The following is a 9,868-nucleotide window of genomic DNA, read 5'->3' on the forward strand; positions in this document are numbered from 1 at the left end:
GACTCTCCTGTATCTAAACAACACCAGATCCAAGTTAAAATTGGGGTATTAGGGCAACATTTTTTGCCAGGTATCCAAAAGTGAACCTGAAGGATCAACAGACTATGGTGGTAGTATGATACCAAACATAATATTAGGCGTTTACTTTGATAGTATTTATAAGACACACCCCAAATTTAGAGAAAAAAAAAGGTTAAAATAAATGGGGTCCGTCTTCTAATATGGTGGTGTCTTATGGGGGGGGCAGTGGTGGTGGAGCAGGGGGGGGTCATAGGAGGCACGGGCAGTCGTGGAGCAAGGCAATGCCGCGGGTGGTGTGGAAGGTGTCCCAGATGCTCGGTGGCACTGTGAAGCAGATAAAACATCCAGGAATGTAGCTTACCAGGGGGTAAAATGGTGGAGAATGGTAACAGGAGGCAGGAGAGATGATGCATATGCTGCGGGCTGTGTGCTGCTCTGTGCTGCAGGCACTGCGGGCTGTGCGCTGCTCTCTGTTGTGGGTTCTGTGCTGTGTGCAGCAGGCGGTGAGGCAGAAGACATCCTGAAGACTTTGGCTGTGCATGCTTCAAAAAATGGCGCACGAAGTCATCGCGTGCCTAGACTGCGTTATCAGCTCACTGACAAGCCAAAATCTCATCTGCACATGCACCACCTCCGGTGCCATTTTCCTTAAGTCTGCTGCTGGGACATCAGTGGGCTGGAGGCAGCATGTGCGCAGATGAGATCTTGAGCTGAGAGCTCCATCTGCGCACGCTCCTACTCCGGGTGCCATTATTTGAAGACTGCACTACTGACATCTTCACAGGATGTCCCCTGCCTCACCTCGCTCAGCCTGCGGCACCCAGCCCGCAGCACAGAACAGCGCACAACTTGCAGCACCCGCATTGCTCTTGCCTCCTGTCACCATTCTCCACAATTGTTAGCCCCCCAGGTAAGCTACATTCCTGGATGTTTTCTCTGCCTAGCAGTGCCACAGCATCAACCTGTTTCTTGTCACCATTCTCCACCACCCCCTGGGCAAGCTACATTCGGATTCTAAGATGCAACCCTCATTTTCCTCCCAAATTTTTGGGGTAAAGAACCAGCAAGGAAAGCTAGAACACCAGGAGAGTGCTAGTTAAGAATTCTCCACTAGATGGCACTAGACTAATCAAACCAGCAGAGGGAGCTGGATCACCAGGAGAGTGCTAGACAGAAACACTCCACTAGAGGGCACTAGTCTCCCTAGTGGAAGAAGTGAATGGTCGTACGGACCAGAGTCAGAGTAAGGAGGTTGACGAGGTACCAGAGATCAGACGGAGACAAAGTCTAGGGAATACCAAGTCAGAAAATCGAGGGAGAACGTCATAGACCGGGGGAGAGTGGAAAAACAGAGTTTAATAACAAGCCGAAGTTGGGAGATGGGAGAACAGGTAATAGCAGGGAGCACAGGAGGATGGAACAACGTTGGATGGAGGATAGGTGTCAGAGAGGAATGGAGGCGGTCAGGATGGAAAGTAGGGAGTTTGGAAAGTCAGGATGGGAAGCAGGGAGGATGGACGTAGTCAGGATGGGAGGCAGGATCAGAACTTACAGGGACGAGCGGCACACTGTAGAGCAGAGTTATAACTGGCGCCGCATGAACGGAAGTGCCCTGCAGGTAAGATGACATGATCCCAGGAACGAGGCACGGAGGGGGGCCGTCCCACCGGCCACGCTCCAGGGAACACTGACAGCTGGAATCATGAGATTTGGGAGGAAAAGTGCTTCTTATAATCCAAAAAATATGGTATTTCCATATTTTTATTATAGGAACAAAAAATAAATGAAAATGTTGGCTGTGGAGGAATTCACAAATCAAAGGCACCCAACTCGCTCATTAACTAGGGCTACACCCTATAATAAAATCAGGCCAAAACTATACTCGTAAATGTCCAAACTGAAATTAAGGAAATGGCACAAATTTCAACAGATCTGTTAAAAATGGATAAGTAGATTTCAGTGTTTAGAAGCAAATTTGGGTTTGAATGGAGTCTGATGGGAGATGGATAAAAAAAATATATATATATTTTTATACTCACCTCTCCTGGGCTTTTTCTCCCGCTAACGTATTCTGCCCAATCTTCGGATTAGAACACTTCAGTCTTATCTTTAATTTAGAAGCTTCTGAGGCTAAGGGTATCATCACACTTTAGCGACGCTCCAGCGATGCACCAGCGATCTGACCTGGTCAGGATCGCTGGTGCATTGCTACATGGTCGCTGGTGAGCTGTCAATCAGCAAGATCTCACCAGCGACCAGTGAACAGCCCCCAGCCAGAAGCGACGCGTGGAAGCGATGCTGCGCTTGGTAACTAAGGTAAATATTGGGTAACCAAGCACTTGGTTACCCGATATTTACCTTGGTTACCAGTGCACACCGCTTAGCGCTGGCTCTCTGCACTCCTAGCCAGAGTACACATCGGGTTAATAAGCAAACCGCTTTGCTTATTTACCCGATGTGTACTCTGGCTACTTGTGCAGGGAGCAGGGAGCCGGCACTGGCAGCCAGAGAGCGGCGGACGCTAGTAACCAAGGTAAATATCGGGTAACCAAGCAAAGGGCTTTGCTTGGTTACCCGATATTTACCTTAGTTACAGCTTACCGCCGGCAGCTTACCGCCGGCTCCCTGCACATTCAGATCGTTGCTCTCTCGCTGTCAAGCACAGCGATGTGTCCTTCACAGCGGGAGAGCAACGTCCAAAAAATGAACCAGCACTGTGTGTAACGAGCAGCGATCTCACAGCAGGGGCCAGATCGCTGCTCAGTGTCACACACAGCGAGATCGCTAATGAGGTCACTGGTGCGTCACAAAAAACGTGACTCAGCAGCGATCTCGCTAGCGATCTCGCTATGTGAGAAGTACTCCTAAGTAGGCACCACAAGGTCAAGTAGAGATGAGATATACATCACATTCTCTAAGTCTGTTGTGCCCTAAATGACCATGGGGTTTAGTAAGCTGTGGAAGGTTCTGGATTGAAGACGGAACCAAAAAGTAGTGCATGGAAGAGAAAGCCAGGAACTGCGAGGGCGGGACAGGCAAGAGGAGGAGGGCTTAGCAATGTTGATTTTATTGTTTTGGGGGGAGGGGTTTACCACTTCCTGGCACTCAAAAGTGCATAATTCTTGTGAATTAAATCCTCAATTCATTCAGAGTCTGAATTTTGAAGAAAAGTTATAAATAAAAATAATTATTGTAGAAATGATTCTCTGGCTCAACTCTAGTCCAAATGAAAATGGAAAGTGACGATTTCTAAATGAATTCACATCACAGATCTTGGAAATTTTCAGGAAAAGCTCTAAGAAAATATTGTAAATGTTATACATTAACGATGACAATATACACTTATGTTAATACTTGTAAATACATTTGATAGGATTGAGAATGTGTGTTGGGGCATAGCTTTGTTGTTCACAGGAAGGACAATAGGTGGAGGTGGCATTGGAGTTATCGAGCCACCATAGGTTCCAGGAATATACGTGAGACTGATACCTTGGCTGCCTGTAACTAGTTATTGAATATGATTGTCATGTTTTGTACATATTATTTTCTCTTATAGAGCCATCTGTGTATGTTTTTATGATAAAAGATGATATTGTTCATTGTGAAACAATTAATTTTCCTTTACTGTTATGTGTTTATTATTAATCTGTAATAAAAACAATTTTTAAAAATCCCACCTCTTATTTTATTTATGAAGCTGCCATCTGTGTGATTTTTTTTTTCTCCTATAAGGGTGTATATAAAAAAGTGGGTATATTGCTCACATTTTTCTCAACAATGAAGATCTGACCCTGTGATACAATGTACAGTGTCAGTGTGCAGCTTGTAGAACAGTGTAAATTTGGTGCCTTCTCAATAACTCAACACACAGCCATCAATGTCTAAACCGCTGGAAAAAAAGTGAGTCCATTACACAAAGATGTGAAAAAGTTTTTATTTATTTTTTTGCAAATTGTTCACAAGTAAATGTTTTAGATCATCAAATCATCAAAAGGTAACATTAAGGGTAGCTTTTACATAGTTCATTGAGTATGGAAAAAAAAAAAGATTTATTATAACTACTAAGTCACAGGTCAAGGTGAACACAAGGATTGAGGCATTGGCTCGGTAGCGAAGACTTGAACACTAAGCTATGTTGGACTGAAAGTGAACAAGCAGAACAGGATGAAATGGAAGACAAACAGCCAGGAGTGTCGACAACAAAAAAGAGTAGATGAAGAGCTAAATGGCAGATTTAAACTAAGATCTAGCCACAAGTTGTAGAAACCACACAAATTGGCAGATTTGATTGCAGCGTAATGTGAACAGTTTGTAAGTAACATTTTTCAGTGCTTACAGAAGGTAATGGGTTAATCAGCAGGTCTGAGGAACTGGATGAGGATGCTGGTTGCTGAGGATGCTGGTTTTGTAAAGCGTAGGAGTTTACAGAGATGATTGTTGCATAATTTTAGCAGTCACCAATAACAGTTCGCAATGCTTACAGCAGATGATGGGTTGATCAGCAGGTCTGAGGAACTGGATGAAGATGCTGGTTGCTGAGGATGCTATTTTGGTAAAGCGTAGGAGATTACAGAGATGATTGTTGCATAATTTGATCAGTCACCAATAACAGTTCGCAATGCTTACAGCAGATGATGGGTTGATCAGCAGGTCTGAGGAACTGGATGAAGATGCTGGTTGCTGAGGATGCTATTTTGGTAAAGCGTAGGAGATTACAGAGATGATTGTTGCATAATTTGATCAGTCACCAATAACAGTTCGCAATGCTTACAGCAGAAGATGGGTTGATCAGTAGGTCTGAGGAACTGGATGAGGATGCTAGTTTGGTAAAGCGTAGGAATTTACAGAGATGATTGTTGCATAACTTGAGCAGTCACCAATAACAGTTTGCAATGCTTACAGCAGATGATGGGTTAATCAGCAGGTCTGAGGAGCAGTAGATGCAGATTGTACAAACAGAAACTAAAGCAGTAGGAAAATATAACTGTTGCTGAAGAAGCTAGATGGTGGATAACTCCAAGACAAATTGTGACTGAACAGAGCAGCAATTGAATAGTCAGATGCCACAGTGTGTCCGATTAGACCTTAAAAGTCCTTCTATGTTGATGTCAGTGAGGTTTGCCGAGTAAACGGGGCTTTACACGCTATGACATCGCTAATGCGAAATCGTTGGGGTCACGGAATTGGTGACGCACATCCGGCAGCATTAGCGATGCCGTTGCGTGTGACACCGATGAGCGATTTTGCATCGTTGCAAAAACGTGCAAAATCGCTCATCGGTGACATGAGGGTCCATTCTCAAAAATCGTTACTGCAGCAGTAACGAGGTTGTTCCTCGTTCCTGCGGCAGCACACATCGCTCCGTGTGACGCCGCAGGAACAAGGAAGCTCTCCTTACTTGCCTCCCGGCCGCTATGCGGAAGGAAGGAGGTGAGCGGGATGTTACGTCCCGCTCAGCTCCGCCCCTCCGCTGCTATTGGGCGGCCGCTCAGTGACGTCACTGTGACGCCGCACAGACCGCCCCCTTAGAAAAGAGGCGGTTCGCCGGTCACAGCGACGTCGCCGGGCAGGTAAGTATGTGTGACGGGTCTGGGCGATGTTGTGCAGCACGGGCAGCGATTTGCCTGTGTCGAACAACAGATGGGGGCGGGTACCCACGCTAGCGATATCGGGACCGATATCGCAGTGTGTAAAGCCCGCTTTAGGCTAGTTTCACACATCCTTCTTTTTGCCGGTTTGGCGGATCCGACGCACTTCAGTACAGTATGATACAGTACAATGGCAGCGCTGTAACTTCCGCGTCGCATGCTCCGGTCATATGACAGCATGTGACCGGAGCTTGTCGCGCTGCCACTGTACTGTATCATACTGTACTGGAGTGCGCCGCATCCGCCAAACTGGCGAAAAGAAGGATGTGTCAAACTAGTCTTACTTATGAAACTGGACATGGTGCACAGTAAAAAGTAGCAGCGTTAGGGAAGGGAGTTTAGCCCAATCATGCGGTAAAAAAATAAAACATTCATACAATGAATAAGGATTTGAAGATCCGAAACGCGTTTGTTGCTAAAGTATTGTCCTATTATTGTTGCGTTTTCTTGTTTTTAAGGAGTGGAAACCCTATTTTAATTTTTTGTAATAAAATTGGAACTAGTGCCGGATCCCTCTCCTTCATATTTACTCCAGCGGACACTGACTGTTTTCCGTTGCACAGTTCCATGAGGGATGGTTGAGCTGACCATTTTGTTTTTTCTGCTTACAAAATATGAGTTTTATGTTTCCAGACATGAATATGACTTGTAACAATCTTTATCCCCACAGGTCGCATATGGGGGTGTGGAGCGGGATCAGGAACTAAATCTGCTCCATAGCAAGATGACGGTTGCGTTGCACTGCCAGCTAGTTCCGATCACTGTTTTTTAAATGCTGTTATTGATCCTGGACAGTTGGATATTAATGACCTGCAATTTCGAAAAGCTGGTGGGTTACTGTAGCAGCCAGGGGCCTGCGGAAAAGCCCCATGACTAATTACTAAGTTCTCCTTTGAAGGTCAAAACAAAAGAGAATGGAACTGGATGGAGCAATAAGAGGAGCAAGGAAGGAACCCATCAAAATAGCAGCTTGATGCTTTTTTTGCTACATTCGCAAGAAGCAAATCACAAGAAATAAATTTGTGCAATTGTGATGCCCTAACAAAATCAGGATGTCACAGTTGACTGCACTCCTCTTCTAGGTACAGGAATCCCTCCTCCTTGACCCTCCAACACAAACCCCCACATCCAGGTACACAACATCAGCCAGCAAAGCCCTGTCACCCCCCATGAAAATAGGGACACACCAGTGGGCGGGGCCAAGCGGATGGTGACGCCCACCTAGGGGTCCTGAGGTGTAGTGGGTGGGAACAAACAGAGAGAAAAAACAGAGAGTTGAGTAGTGACTGTTGAAGGTGTTGGTTGACAGGGGTTGGAGCCCCTGGACTACCGGACTACTGACTAGGTGGCAGTTGGCAGACAGGGCCACAGACGATGGAGATCCGGTTGCGGGAGACCTTAAGTGGACCGGGGCAGGGTTGTAGCCCGCCAGTATCGACAGAGGGAATCCAGTCCGGAGGCCGTGCATGACAGGGTACCTGGACCCTAGAGCAAGGACAGCTTCACGCACCTTACTAATTGACCAGCAGGGGACAAGGTTTCAGGTCTTGTCCCACAGGAGGCCCAGATAGAATGAGACAGAAGCCCAATGAGGGGGATAGGGCTCCGCAATTGCCTGCTTAGATCCCACAGGTCAGATCTCGCGGGCAACAGCTCCCAACACACAGCATCACCGGGAGTGGACTTCCCCGTTTCAAGCAGAGTAGTCGAAACTAAGGACACAAACACTAAGTGCAGGAGGAAGGGTCCCCTTTTGCTGTACCAGGGTGTTGGACCCGAACACACCTGCTGGAGGTCACCGGTCACTGGCAATTTGGTTTACCATCTGGACTGTATGTGAAATCATTCATGAACTGTGAGTACACCAATACCACCCGGTCCAACCCTGCAGATGGTGCTCTGCAGCACCATCCTACCTGTAAAGGCCGCTTTACATGCAACGACATCGCTAATGAGATGACGTTGGGGTCACGGAATTCATGACTCACATCTGGCCTCGTTAGCGATGTCGTTGCGTGTGAAACGCACAAACGACCGTTAATGATCAAAATTACTTACCTTATCGTTGATCGTTGACACGTCGTTCCATTCCTGATTATCGTTGCTGTTGCAGGACGCAGGTTGTTCGTCATTCCTGCGGCAGCACACATCGCTATGTGTGACACCGCAGGAACAAGGAACAACCTCGTACCTGCGGCCGTCCGCAATGAGGAAGGAATGGGGTGGGCGGGATGTTCGTCCCGCTGGTCTCCGCCCCTACGCTTCTATTGGGCGGCCGCTTATTGACATCGCTGTGATGCTGATCGAACTACCCCCTTAGAAAGGAGGCGGTTTGCCGGCCACAGCGACGTCGCTAGGCAGTTAAGTATGTGTGTTGGGTGTTTGCGATGTTGTGCGCCATGGGCAGCGATTTGCCCGTGACGCACAACCGACGGGGGCGGGTATGCTCGCTAGCGATATCGCTTGCGATATTGCAGCGTGTAAAGTGGCCTTAACGGGGCCCCGGGACAACACCTCCCCTACCCGTGGAGGGGATAACATCCAGCTGCCCCACTTCATCGGTCCCAGGCATCCCCTCAGCGGCAGCGGCGGTGTCACCAACCATCACCACACACCATGGGTGGCATCACTGACAAAACCCTCCCCATATAATAAATCCCCTTTTCACTTGCGGGCGACGGACGGGTGCTCAGGCTCGGGTCTGGCTTCCACTCGAGCCACCGCCACGAACCCCGGATCCGAGCATCTCGAGCAGCCCTCTGCCGTGGTCTGTCCCCTGCCCACAACACAATACCCCGAAATTAAGGATTACATTACTGTCTTGAGTAATTTCTACTCTTGAAGTATGCCTCTTGTTCTTTACACTGTTGCACAGCTTTCGGCCTAGAGTTGTATTGTTTTATGCATTGATACTATTGCATATGTTTAAGGAATAGGATTCAGCACTAATGATGGGCGATTCCCCCGATGTTCCGGATGGGGAGCCTCACCTGAACGTTTTGCAAAGATCAAGATCAGGATTGAGATAATGCGAACTTGCGTCCGAACACCAAACTTGGGCTTTACAGGTATTGGATGGGGCGGAGGGGGCTGTAAACTAAAGAATATAGTTAACAATAATAAATATTGTCATTATACTTACAGGTCCCCCAATGCATCCTGCAGTCTCTGTCTCTTGGCCGCTTCTGCTTCCACGTCCGATCATTGCTATGCCTCCCGGTAAGCACTGGGTGATGCTGATGTGACACTCGCACAGTGACAGTCAAAGTTCAGTTAACAGCACCTTCGATTACGTCATAGTCATGTGACCAGTCTGTAAGCCAACGTCTGTACAACATTCAAACCAGACTGGTCACATGGCTATGACTTCATGGAAGGTCCTTTAGGCAGTGGTGTTTACCGGGGGGGAGCATAACAATGATCGGACATGGAAGTAGAAGCGGCCAGGAAACAGAGTCTGCAGGACACGTCCCCGGACCTGTAAGTATGATCATAATGTTTTTTAATAATGTGCTTTTTTTTACTGCCACTGGGCCCGAACGGGACTCGAACTATAACACGAGCTTCAAAGGAAAGATCATGTTCGGAATTGTGTACACAATCACTATGTGTTCGGCACGAACCCCGATCTTTACAGTGACAGTATCGCCCATCATTATTCAGCACTTCACGCATTATCAGGTTTTAGTTGGGTAATGCCACCAATTAGCTCTGTAGACAATTCAAAAAGTTGTGAGGAGCAAAAATGAAATAAAGTTCCATGCACAGATTTCACAACAAATTAAACTACTCTGAACTATCCCAGCTACACCAAGGTGTGTAGGGTGGAGAGGAATCCCAATGAGAATGCACATGAAGATGATGAAGCAGAATATGGGAATGATACTGCACTCATGTAATAAAAATTTGCAAGATAACTCTGGCATTAGGATTTACGGGGAGTAATTGCCTTGTATGGAGTGGAAGAAACTTTAGGTGAAGCCTGTAGGCCAGAATCCCAGAAGATATGACAGAGTTTAAAGAGGTGGTTGACCCCTTTTCATTAGTAGCCACATCAATATTATGTTGAGAAACAAGTTTTCCATCAAATACCTTGTGTTGCCAATAGTGCCTGTGAGCGGCGCTATTGCGGTCAGCTCATCCCCTTTGCGTGACCCCGGGGCTCTGTAACCTCTGATGTCCGGTCATGTCATGTTTAG

The sequence above is a fragment of the Anomaloglossus baeobatrachus genome, chromosome 3, assembly GCF_048569485.1.
Source record: "Anomaloglossus baeobatrachus isolate aAnoBae1 chromosome 3, aAnoBae1.hap1, whole genome shotgun sequence".
NCBI classification, from domain to species: Eukaryota; Metazoa; Chordata; class Amphibia; order Anura; family Aromobatidae; genus Anomaloglossus; species Anomaloglossus baeobatrachus.